Source organism: Pipistrellus kuhlii, unplaced genomic scaffold (genome assembly GCF_014108245.1).
Source record: "Pipistrellus kuhlii isolate mPipKuh1 unplaced genomic scaffold, mPipKuh1.p scaffold_m20_p_3, whole genome shotgun sequence".
Taxonomy (NCBI): domain Eukaryota; kingdom Metazoa; phylum Chordata; class Mammalia; order Chiroptera; family Vespertilionidae; genus Pipistrellus; species Pipistrellus kuhlii.
This window is the reverse complement of record NW_023425529.1, coordinates 107628894-107641772: the sequence shown is the minus strand read 5'-3', so window position 1 is coordinate 107641772 and position 12879 is coordinate 107628894. Positions and strand designations below refer to the sequence as shown.

Here is a 12879-nt window from a genome sequence, read left to right as displayed (position 1 = left end):
ATTATAATAGTAAAGTAAATGCTCTCATGGGGAATCCTAGGAGCAGTGGACATCTGTAGGACACCTAATATAGTGCAGGAGGATTTGGGAGTATGCTGAGGCTAGCTATCTGCAGGAAGGGACTATAGGCTGAGACTTGAAGAATGAGTGGAGTAAAATGATGAAGGACAGATGTTCCAGGCCAGAGAATCATCCATGTTGGTTGTCTCAGGGCAGGTTGGTTACTGGCCGGTGGAGGAGCAGGAGAAGTTCCTTGCAGGATTCATCTTTAGCTTTGAAAGGAAACTTTGGTGAATCTGGTTAAGGTTGTAATGCTTTCTCTATCTCTTCCTTAGCTCTCCAGTCTTCCCTGACTAACGCCCCCTCCCCTCCACTCTGCCCCAAGCTGCACATAGACCTCTTTCTTTCCATGTGGCACTCTTTGGGATTTGTTCCTCACGTCTAAGCTTGAAGCCAATAATTAGATCTGAAGCAGATGACCTTCAGCAAACCATTGGTTGTCTGCTCCTCCCCCACCTCCTTGTGACAACCCAAAATGATTCAGAGCTATAGAGACTCAAAACCATCTAAGCCCTTCTAAGAGGCCTCATAATTCTTTTAAAAGTATCTTCCTCAATCAGAGGAATTTTGTGGGTTTGTTTGATCTTTTTATACCGCTGTTCACAGGATGTAACTTCTCTTTTCCTCTCAGAACAGCTCTAGGCAGCTATCCCAGAAAGGAGAAGTCTAGAATCCTTGGCTAGTCCCAGGGCACATATCAAGGTAGATATGAAAATATAGGCAAATAGTTTGAGATATTTTTATGAACACCACTCAGATGACTTGGCTAAAACCTTCCTCTTACATCTAACTCAATGATTTTAAGAATACAGTTTGATAAAAGACATGATTAGTCATGTTCTAGTTATTAAAATGTAACATTGGGAACTCTGTATATGATTTAATTCCTCTTTGAACTAATTTCTCCTAGTTTTATAGATATTTAGTGTTGTGTTTTTTTCCATGTACAAAAGGAGTTTCTAAAATGACACCCATATGGATTCTTTGCTTAGTAGAACTCTACTAATTTTTTAGTATCCTTATCTTAAGATTAGTATTAGAAACAACACAAAATGAAACTTAATTTAAGACTGAGTCACTTTCCAGTTTTAAAATGGAGATGGTAATACATTCAGGTCTGAAAGTTCTTATCTGAAACATTGAGAGCCAAATATAGTTAAGAATTCAAAAGTTTTCAGATATTAGATGATATGGTGGCTATGTTACATGGTATTTCAGATATATAAGCTGAGACAGCACTCTCTAGTCAAGCATAATATTTCTGATGTGGAACGTCTGAATACTCAACTACATAAGATAATGTCATGCTAGTTAACCAATTTAGTTTTTGATACCAAACTTAGGAAAAAACTTTTGTTTTCTAGAGCTTTTTGGATTTTGAAATTGCTAATAAGGAATTATGTATTTGGCCTCATCTTGCTTCACTGTATCAAGTATGGTGTTAATCAGAAAAATGTTATTTTATAGCCTACCTCAACTGCATTGAAAAACCTTTGTCTTTTTTGGGGGCACATATGTGTTTATAAAAGCCTTATAAATTAAGTAATTTCTCTTTCTAGAAGTTCCATCTGCTGCTGCCTAATCTTAACTCATTATCTTTTTAAAAAAAAATATATTTTATTGATTTTTTACAGAGAGGAAGGGAGAGAGATAGAGAACTAGAAACATCGACCAGCTGCCTCCTGCACACCCCCTACTGGGGATGTGCCCACAACCAATGTACATGCCCCTGACAGGAATCGAACCTGGGACCTTTCAGTCCGCAGACCGACGCTCTACCACTGAGCCAAACCGGCTTCGGCATTAACTCATTATCTTATTATCAATTGCTCTTTGCTGAGTTGGTTAGCTTTCCAACTCCAATATATATATATATATATATATATATATATATATATATATATATATATATATATATTTCCTTTACTATAAATTACAGGGTTTCTATTTCTTGATGACCTATTGAACACCTGTTTTAAGAGCCTTTTCTAAAGTTAGCTATTTAGTTGATAGTGTCAATCTCATGGGTATTTCAAATTCATTTGTCTAGAAACTGTGCATTTGGAAAGAATAAAGTATTCAGAACATTCAGAACTCCTGGGATATTTGCTTTCTAGCTGTGGTGATAGGGTGCACAATTCATTTAACTTGTCTGAGCCTCACTTTCTTAACTTTAAAATAGGGGCAATAATAGGTGCCTTTGCTATTTTTTAGGCATGGTATGAAGTAACATGAGATGTTGCTGCAAGTGAGAAGGTTACTGGAATTTGCGTTCGAGAAAAGGGAACTATCTAAATTCAAGGTCTATATGAATGGAGTATCTATTGATACATGTAAGGTTATATGCTTTATAACTGCTCAGATCTGGATGCAGACATTAATAAGTGTATCAAGAACTGCAAGAACCATCCTTGTTTAATCCTAATAACATCCTTTTGAGGTGGCTGCTGTTAGTCTCCATTGGAGGAATGACAGACTTGGCCAAAGTCATACCACTATCTCATGGTTGAGCCAGATAGAAAACCAGACTTTTTTTATGGTAATGTCAGCACCCCTTCTAGTTGCAAAAACTATTTTCTAACAGTGAATGTTGTGAGATTGTTTTGTGTTTTGCTAATTGAGAACAAGATGGGATTCATAAAAATTTAGACAACTCACTTCTCTTGAATATAAATTCCTGATGGTATCAATACCTAACACACTTTGAAAGTGCAGGGGAAATTAGTCATTATTTGATGATTTGAAAATCTTCATTTATTTCACTTTATGGTAGAATTTATTCTTATCGTATAATTCTTAAAAACAAGCAAAAATGTTTTACTAGTTAAAAACCTTATACTAATCCATTCTTCCTTAATAAATCTCAGATACAGTAAAACACCATCATTTTTCTATACTGTCCTCTTGGCCTAATTCTTTGCCTGCCCTGAATGAATTGTATAATTGACAAACCCAGCTGAGCCTCCCAAAGCTTTCTTATTTCCAGTAAAGGGTCTAATCTGCAATGTGTTCCTAGTCATCAATGACTGCATACACTGAGAGTCTGCGTATACTCATTTAGAGATGAGGAAGCCTGGGGAAGATGGGTTGGTTGATGGTGGGAGATTGAGTAGTAAGCACTGTGGAGTCTCTTTATTTCCATCTCTGATGATATCTCTCTTTCTCCTTTAAGATATTATAGCAGGTCTTGCTGAGAAATAGAGCCCAAGGGTTGTTAGAAGGCTGATGACCCACAAAGTCCTCCCTGAATTATGAATTTGCCAAATGGGGTTTCATTCTGGAGAATAAAAACCTCTTTATGGATTCAGACACCTCCTGACTGCACCCAGCCAAGTGTTAATTAATGCCTAAGTGTCCGTGGCTCTAATTAGGTAAAAAGTCTAGAAGGAAGTAGTCTTAGTGAAAAGGACTTTATGTAAGAATGAATTTGAGGAAAAATGAAGAAAAGTTGGATTCCAGCTTTTATATTATTTCATCATGGATGGTGGCTATCGGGGACAGAGAAGTAGGGAAGTAACTAAGAGCTTTACTGGCAAATGTTGCAGTTGTTTAGTGGTTCCCATGACCTCATTAGGTTTTCTAGCTTTTTCCTTTCTCTCTTTATAATAAGTCAAAACAATTTACTGAGCACTTAATATTTATCCACGATACTTTGCTCCAGATCTTACTAGAGTGATCAAACATGTAGTTAGGCTTTGCTCTTCTGGAATTCTAAGTCCAGTGGGAGAAGTGGATTTTAATCAAATAACTATTCAAAACTGTTAAGTTGTCACTGAAGATGAGGTTTACAGTGCTATTGGAGACTTCCTTTTTGTGTGAGGGATTCACCAGTGGTGGGCTTACTATACCCCATTTTTGTGAACAACAAGAGCTTAGCTACTTTTATTATATATTTCAACTAAGAAAAAGATGAATCATGTAGTTTGTATCTGGGTTGCTGGATTGCATTAATTTTTAAACACACACACACACACACATATATATGTATACTAGTGACCCGGTGCACAAAATTTGTGCACATTAAAAGAGAATTAGAGAAAATATTTTAATATTGCTATTTGCCCTTTCTCTATAATAGAAGTGTTAAAGATGAAAAAAAAATAGTAAAATGTATATGAAAATCTTCCTCTTGTAAGAGTCTGGGTGTGCCAAGGGACCCAAATCAAGTCCCCGCTCACCCGTGTGCACCTTGATGTCATGCAACCCAGACCTGGCCGGCTCTACCCCTGTCGAGCCCTGCAGGGCAGGGGGTGAAGCCACAGGTGCCCCAACTTGGCACAGCCTCAGATTCCCTGTCAAGTCCTGCCAAGCCGGGGGCCCAGCCTCAGGTCCCTGGTCAAGCCCCCCTGGGCAGGATGGGGGATGAACCTCAGGTCCCCCGGGCCTGGCCTCAGGTCCCCTGACCCCAGTGCAAGGGTGTGAGGGCATGATTACCATTTGCATATTAACTCTTTATTATATATGACTAGAGGCCTAGTACATAAAATTCATGCACAGGGGAAGAGGGGGGCGGGGGGGAGGGGTGGTGTCCTTCAGCCCAGCCTGCACCCTCTCCAATCTGGGACCCTTTGGGGGATGTCCAACTGCTGGGATCGGGCCTAAACTGACATTTAGATATCCCTCTCACAACCCAGGACTGCTGCCTCCTAACCACTTGCCTGCCTGCCTGATTGCCCCTAACCACATCTTCCTGCCAGCCTGGTTGTCCCTTAATCACTCCCCTGCCAGCCCAATGGCCCCAACTGCCTTTCCCTGACAGCCCGATTCCACCCAATTGCCCTCCCGTGCCAGCCTGGTCAACCCCAACTGCCCTCTATTGCTGGCTCCATCATCCCAACTGCCTTCCGCTGCCAGCCAGATGGACCCCAACTGCTTTCCCCTGCCAGCCCAATTGTCCCCAACTGCCCTCTCCTGCTGGCCCAATCAACCCCAAGTGCCCTTCCTGCCAACCTGATCACCCCCATCTGTCCTCCCCTGCTGACATGATGGCTCCCAACTGCCCTCCTCTGCAAGCCTGGTTACCCGCAACTGCCTTTTCCTGTTAGCCATCTTGCTGTGGCCATCTTGTGACAATGTTGGAGTGGCCATCTTGTGATGATATAAGGACACGGTGTGAGGGCCACCTAGGCTTTTATTAATATATATATACATTTTTAACTAAAATATTTTCCTGATTATAAAAGCAGTGTGAATTTTAAGTATTATGAAAAGTATATAAAAAATTTAAAATTCCTCAGAAATAATCAAATCAGTGTTAATATATATATATCCAATATTTTTTCTATATATACACATATTTAAATATATAATATGTCACATTGCAGAAATAATTTTCACCTTGTTTTAAATTTTTTTTGAATTATACCATTTTTTATGTCCAATGATGTTTAAAAAGAAAAATTATTTCCTGAATTATATTTTATCTAATTATTCTTTTACTATATACTAATAGTATACTTTTACTATATACTAATAGTATCCCACTTTTCTACCATAGATAATATTGTAAAATACAAATATCTTAGGCTAGATTTTGACAAGAAAAAAAAAACAGTCAAAGGGATAAAGTTTTAAAGTTTGTAATATGTATTGCAAAATTGCTTTCCAGAGAGATAATATGAATCTAGCTTCCATTTGCAAACTATGAGAGCAATTGTCTTACTAGTTATACTTGTCAAGACTGAATGTGATCATTTAAAAAAAAAAAAGTATTTTTATTGATTTCAGAGAGGAAGGGGGAGGGAAAGAGAGATTGAAACATCACTGATGAGAGAGAACCATCGATTGGCTACCTTTTGCAAGTCCCACACTGGGGATTGAGTCCACAACATGACATGTGCCTGACTGGGAATTGAACCTTGACCTCCCAGTTCATAGGTTGATGCTCAACCACTGAGCCATGCTGGCTGGGCTGAATGTGGTCATTCTTAATTAAATAGTTGAAAAATATTATCTTCTTTTAATTTGCTATTTTGGTCTACTAATGGAATTATTTTTTACTGTGTATGTTTATTAGCCATCTGTACTTCTTTGCTCATTTTGTTTTTCTGAATGAAAGATTGCTTTTTTTCAAAAAATCTATCTTTGTGACATCAATTTTTTTAGTATTATGTAGTGACCTTTATTGTCTCTTGTGATGGCCTTCATTTTGAAGTCTATTTTTATCAGATATGAGTATTGCTACCTCAGTTTTCATTTGCATGAAAATTTGTTTTTCCATTCCTTTATCCTCAATATGTGTGAGTCTTTTGTTCTGAGGTGGGCCTCTTGTAGAAAACACAAAATTGGGACTCCCTATAGCTGAGATATCCCTCCAGAACTTCAGGTGCTATCCTTTTGCACCTCTGCACTTCCTACTAATCTCTTTGTGGTCTCTATGTCCTTGGTTATAACATTTCTCTCCAGCTACTCTTTATTTGATTATTCATGATGGTTTTCCTATATTTTAGTTGTAATTCTAGTTTGGCCCTGGAAGAGTATTAGTGTACTCTTCTGCCATTTTGGAATTTCTGAGTGAAAAACTTGCCTTTGCTCCTTTATTTATTTATGCTTTTCTTATTGTTTGGTAAGAGCTTTTTATTTAGTAAGGATACAGATTTTGCATCATATGCAAAAATTTCAAAGTATTTTTGTTTCATAGAAGTTTTAAATCTTTATATAGTCAGATACACATGTGTGTGTTTTTTTCTGTTTTACTTTTCTTTTTTGGGTGCATAAAGTCTTAGTCTATCTTATTAATCAGAACATTTTGTTTATATGTTTTAAATCTGGATGAATTTTTATTGTAGATAAAAATAGATAATTCAGCAAACTAGTCTAATGTGGCATTTCTGAACATGATGTATTGTCACTACATGTTTGCCTAATATTTGGATATGTACAGATATTGGTTATTGGCAGAAGTGTTCTCTAAGACAGGTTTTGAAAGAGGAGGAATTATCACTCAGGCAAACAATAGGGAAAAGGATCTTCCAGGTAAGGAGAGTAGCACATGTACAAAGGGTGCCTATGACTGGAGCTCAGCACACATGTTGGGAAGAGAGGAGAGTTAGCTCTGCTCAGATAATACAGGGTCTTTGAGGCATGTTGAGTACTTTAAACTTACATTATAAAACCATCACAAGGTTTTAGACAGGAGTAGGACATTGGTGAAATGGACACTGGAAAATTTTGGTAAAATATTCTAATTTATACAAAATGGCAGAGAAGAGGATTAGAGAAAATGAGACTTAAGTCTTGGAAACCCATTAGGAAAGAAAATGTTACTTTTATCAGGATATTAAGAAATTTGGGCAGTAATGTCATATGGGCTAGAAAGACTCAAGGAATATTTAGATGCAGTCATTTGTGCACTCCCCTTTAGGCTCTTACTGACCTTACATATGGACAAAGAAGGCAGCACAGCATCGAGGGAAATAGAGGGGGAAATCTCCAGATTGGGAATCAGGGGCCTGGCCCTGCTGCCAACACGTGACCCTCACTAATTACTTCCTTCAGGTCAACTATTTCTTCATCAATACAAGTACTTTCTGGACTAGATTAGTTCCAAAGTCTCTCACTACTTAAAAAATGTTCTGTTCTCTCATAATGTCCCTTATCAGCCTAGTGGTGTTTTTTTTTTTTTTTTTTTTTAATATATTTTATTGATTTCTTACAGAGAGGAAGGAAGAGAGCTAGAGAGCTAGAAACGTCGATGAGAGAGAAACATCGACCAGCTGCCTCTTACACACCCCCTACTGGAGATGTGCCCACAACCCAGGCACATGCCCTTGACCGGAATCGAACCTGGGACCTTTCAGTCCGCAGACCAACGCTCTACCACTGAGCCGAACCGGTTTTGGCCAGCCTAGTGTTTTCAAACTGAAAAGTAGCCTGAGAAATCTTGTGAAAATAGAAACTTGTACCAGTACTTTTCTAGGATTTTTATCAATACTTCCTCTTTTTATAAAATTTGAGCCAGAGACGGTTGTAAAAAAAAATGTCAGGATGAGGCCCGCTGCTTTTTGACAAACTGAACAGAGGAGATTTCTGATGCCCGAAGGTGAGGCCATTTGTTTAAGGGGAGTTGACAGGAGGAACACAAAACTTGCGATCAGGCCTCTTACCTTTTCCATGTCTTAGCTGATGTCATCATTTTATCCTGCTGTCTTGTGGCCAAAAGCCAAAACAAAAATGGGCTCAGAAATGACAGCCAGTACAACTATTGGAAACTCAAAAACTGTGTTCAAATTCATTGGCAATTTTTGTAAACTTTGTGGTTTGGTTCATTCAGTTTGAAAATACTTGCCCAACTCTGCAGCTAATTACTTATTGAAACCAGTTTTGCTGACTGTCCTTTTAATCTTTAGTGGTAGAAGAAAAACTGAAGGACATAAAAAAGAAATGCCTTGCATTTCAGGAGTTCCTTGGATGTGAGGGCCATCTGGCTGTGACACCTGTCACCCCATTGATTGCCAAGGTTGATTCAGCTGCTCTGGCTGGCTAGGCTGGTGTCCCCCTCCTAATAACCGACCATGTGCATCCAGAAGCTGCAAGCTCAGTCGGTCCCTTGGTCAGAGAGGACAGCCTTTCCTCCAAAAGAGACGACTGATCTTTGGTCAAGGGCATACGAGTATCTGTGCTCCCCAGTTGGAACCTCCAAACAGGCTCTCGGGAGTTCCTTGCTCTTTGGTTTTACTTTTCTGTCATTTTTATCTTGAGGCATTAGAATTGGGTCTGCACTCTGGGCTTTGTAATCTTATCTAAGGGATCTATAAGGAGCTTAACCCTGTCTAGGGGAGATGGTGCTAAAATGGCCTCTCCAGGAAGCACCAGAATCCCACTCCTCAAGTCATTAGTGTGTCTTATTTACAAAGAGCTTATCACACTACCCTCAGAAAATTTTCATCTTATCATCACTGCATCATAAATAATGGGGGGAAAAACTATCTGGAGCAGTTTGAATGTTTTCTTAGATTATCTAGAAATTTCCAGCTTCACGTACGTGACAGAGGACCTCTGATCTGTGGGGTGACAGCCGAAGACGAGGGAAGGCTTCTTCTAGGCAGCCAAGGAGAGCCCACAATTACTCTGCAGATGCTTTCTATTATTTTTGTTGTGAGATGTCTGAGTATAGTGACCAAGTGCATGGGAAATTAATTCACTTTAGGAAAAAAAAAGCATAACAGAGAGAATTCATTTCTCAAGTGGAAAACATTTAAAAGCCATTTATTTATCTGCGTAGGATCTTAAGAAGTTTTAAATTAAATGCTATTGAAAATTTATTAGTTTCTTTGAGAGGAAGCAATTTTAAGGAAGGCATAGGTTAATATCTAATTCTTTAAGTACTTAAAATTCATCTAGGTAAATTTAAAGACAAAGTTTGTATCAGTTATTGCAAGTTACTGAGAGCTTAAAAATTGAATTTGCTCAGTCCTCTTTTTGTCACAAAAACTCTATATGCAGTAATAATCACTTCATGTTATTAAGCTTGAGCCTCCACCTTTGCTCCCTGGTCTAAAATAGAAGCAAAGAGATGGTTAAAGCAAAGCTCTTCACTTTTGTTCTCCCTTAACTTTGTTCATATTATCATTCAAATTGAAATGTCCTTTTCTCTCAATTTATGCCTCTAAAGATTGCATTTGTCTTTTAAAATTCAGATAAAATGCTACCGTCCAGGATAGATTTTTAAAAATAAAAAGGTCTGAGAACATTTAGGAAAGGAAGTAGAGATTACTAGTAACTCCACATGCTAGCTCCTCTTCCCATCTCTGCTGCTCTGGGTTGGGGCTCCCTGGGGGGAGGGAGTTTTGCAGCTACAACATCCCTGAAGCTTCTCAGCCACCACTGTACCTGCGGCACCTGAGTGGCTAAAAAAACAAGAGTCTCACCCTTTTTACCAGTCTCTATGTGGCTTCTTCTGTAAACCCTCGGTTATTATAGTTCAGTTCAGCTAGCCTTCTGTTGGTTATTTGAGTTGATTGCTCTATAATTTCCCTGTAAATCTGGTGTGGGGCTGGGAACAGTGGGCGTAGTTTCCACCTACTTTGCCCCCATCTTGGAATCTTATTCTGCTGTCTACCTCCCCCCCCCCTCCTTTGTATGCAGGGAGTGTTGTTCAAGTTTGCCTATTACTTCATTAATTAACTTTTAACTACTACTTTTACCTCAACAGCTGCTCTTTTTTTTTTTTTTTAACCCTCCACTTTATTTTTATTGGCGATTTAGTCTTTACTTTGCATGAATTATTTACTTTTGAATACTTCTCTTTTTACCTTGGCTTATTCTTTTACTAGAGAGCCTATGCATGAAATTCCTGCAAGAGCAGCCTTTGCAGCCCCAGCTTCATCTGGAAGGTCATCTGGAAGGTTGTCCAGATGGTCATTCTGCTGTTCGGCTGTTTGGTCGATTTGCAGATTATATTTTTATTATAATAGATTCACAGAGATTATACTCTTGTATTCCATCGGTAACAAAAAGCATGTTATATTTTTTCCTTCTGTTCTTTCAATATGTCTTTGTTAGAAGGTAGTGAGTCTCAGAGTGCCCTGGCCTTTCTTCTCATCTCTGTGCTTCAGAATATCTTTATGTGCCCAGATTTATTTATTTTTCTACTTACCCATCTGAAGAGAGATCTGCGAAAGCCCAATTTTCAAGCACAGGTAAGACATGGCAGTTGCCCAGTGGTACACAGCCTCACCCAGGGAGATGGAAAGGGCCTTCTTTGGGGCTACATTAAAAGACTAAAAGGGACAAAGGGCAGGTGCTGAGTTGGCATCCAAGTACTGGGAGAAATGACTGCCCCTGTGGGACTTCATTCCATGGAAACTGCTCCCAAGTCCCCCTGGTACAAATTCCAATGGCTTCTGGGAGAAAGGCTCACCGTGTGCCTCCGTGAACTAATAAGAGTTTCCTGAACCTATAAGAAAATTGGACCAGCGTGAAGCAGGCAGAGACAAATGCATAGGCAGAAGGAAGTCAAAGTAAATGTAGTTTCTCATGGCAATGGGCAGATGACGTGGTCACAGGGCAGTGCAGGGTGTAAGGCCCACTGCAGGGCCTGAAGCACTGATGTGGAGTGAATGAGCCCAGATGCTGACTGCCTGCCGTGGGTTAAGGAGGATTATTTAACTTTGTATTGGAATCTAGAGTGCTGTAATTTCAAAGGCTTTATGTTATTATGTGGACAATTTTTTATGTCATATTTTCTTTATTCAAGCAAGTGATTTTGGTGGGAAGGTTTTTAGAATATTCTCCTGCGTTTTTTTTTAGTCAGAAACCCAAAGGCATTTCTTTTTCTCAGAGAACTCAAAGGATTTGTATTTAGGAATTTCAGGCATCAACTGGCAGACAGGGAAATCTGTCAGTTCTCTGATCTGAATACAGGCTGGATCTAAGAAGTCATTTTATTTTTTTATTTTTAGAGAGATAGAGAGTTAGTTAGAAACATCGATGGGAGAGAGTCATTGATCAGCTGCCTCTTGCACACCCCCTACTGGGGATGTGCCCGCAACCAAGGTACATGCCCTTTACCGGAATCGAACCTGGGACCCTTCAGTCCCCAAGCCGACGCTCTATCCATTGAGCCAAACCGGTTTCGGCTAAGAAGTCATTTTAGAGCACAACCTTAGGTGAGACCTCTGGGTGAGTTTCTGATAAATGTCTGGGGCAGACCAGATCAATCTCTGCAGCTGAGCAAAATATTCGCAGAATTCAAGCACTTCAGTGAATTGCAAATGCTCATTATGTAGCAAACAGAATTGGGATAGGTCTTTTGGAGCTTTAAAAAAAAAAAATCTCAGGATTCTAATAGTTAGGCACAAACAGCGTCAGGATCTGTGAGCAGCAGCTGCAGCATTTGAATAAACACAGTCTTTCTCTACGCGTGCGTGTGTGGCAAGGCTGTCAGCATTGCTTTTCAACCCCACCTGCTCTCCCAGATGGCGACCACTGCCAGCAGCCTCGGCTCCTCAAGAAAGGACAGTCCAGGATTGTTTCACAGAGGTTTACTGATGGGAAAATAACTACCCAGCACCTCAGGACAACACTGGGAACATTCTTGTGCATTTTCTTCATGACAGATTAAAAAAAAAATCCCATTTTTCCTTTTTTTCTTTCCCTCCCAAAAGATACCAGTTTTGACAACCTCAAATTTTTTTTGCAATAAGCCTGGAACACAAGCCTAGCAATTGGTACCAAGGTGAATTTGCACAATCTCCGTGAAAACTGCCAAGGGCTAGGTGGAGCCTCGATGACCGGGGGCAGAGCCACTAAACCAGAGCTGGCACTGGGATTGGAAGTGACAACTACTCCCATGCTGTTTGGGCTAAATCTGAAAGGAGAGCTCATCGGCCTGGGCTCATTGGAAAGTCTGTTCCTTCATGGCTTACCCAGCACAGCCATCAGCTCCATCTCCTCTCTCTCCGTGTTCTTTCTTGGTCTCCTTCAAGTTTCCTCTCCTGGCGCCTGAAATGTTATTGTCCTCAGAGCCACATCCCTGGCGCTCATCCCTACTTTCTCTGTATGTCGTCTGTGGGTCATCCAGATTCCTGACTCCAGCCCCACACCACACCGCCACCTCTCTCAGAGACATTTTCTTCTGGATCTCTCTGTACTTCTCAAACTTCAGTCTCTGTTACTAAGTGGCCCTGTTCTCTCCTGAAGTCACCTGATTTTCCTTGTATCAGGCTTGTCCTCTCTCTCTGGCTTTTCTCTGTTTGTGGAACACTGCCTCAGCTTTCCCATCTGGAAAAATGTTGGTTTAAAAAAAAATTCCTATCATAGGCTTTGTGGAACTTTACTCAACTCTCCCCGCCTCAGCTTGAATGAATTGCTGCCTTC

At 39.9% G+C, this 12879-nt stretch overlaps 1 long non-coding RNA gene across 1 annotated transcript; it reads right to left on the bottom strand.

Moving 5' to 3' along the window:
* Positions 1-8470: 8470 nt before the first annotated feature.
* Positions 8471-12542, bottom strand: LOC123653088. Its single transcript, XR_006742717.1, has 3 exons — positions 12532-12542; positions 10121-10131; positions 8471-8560 (listed from the first exon to the last, which is right to left on the bottom strand). It is a non-coding gene; the product is annotated as an uncharacterized LOC123653088 (long non-coding RNA).
* Between the last annotated feature and the right edge of the window lie 337 nt (positions 12543-12879).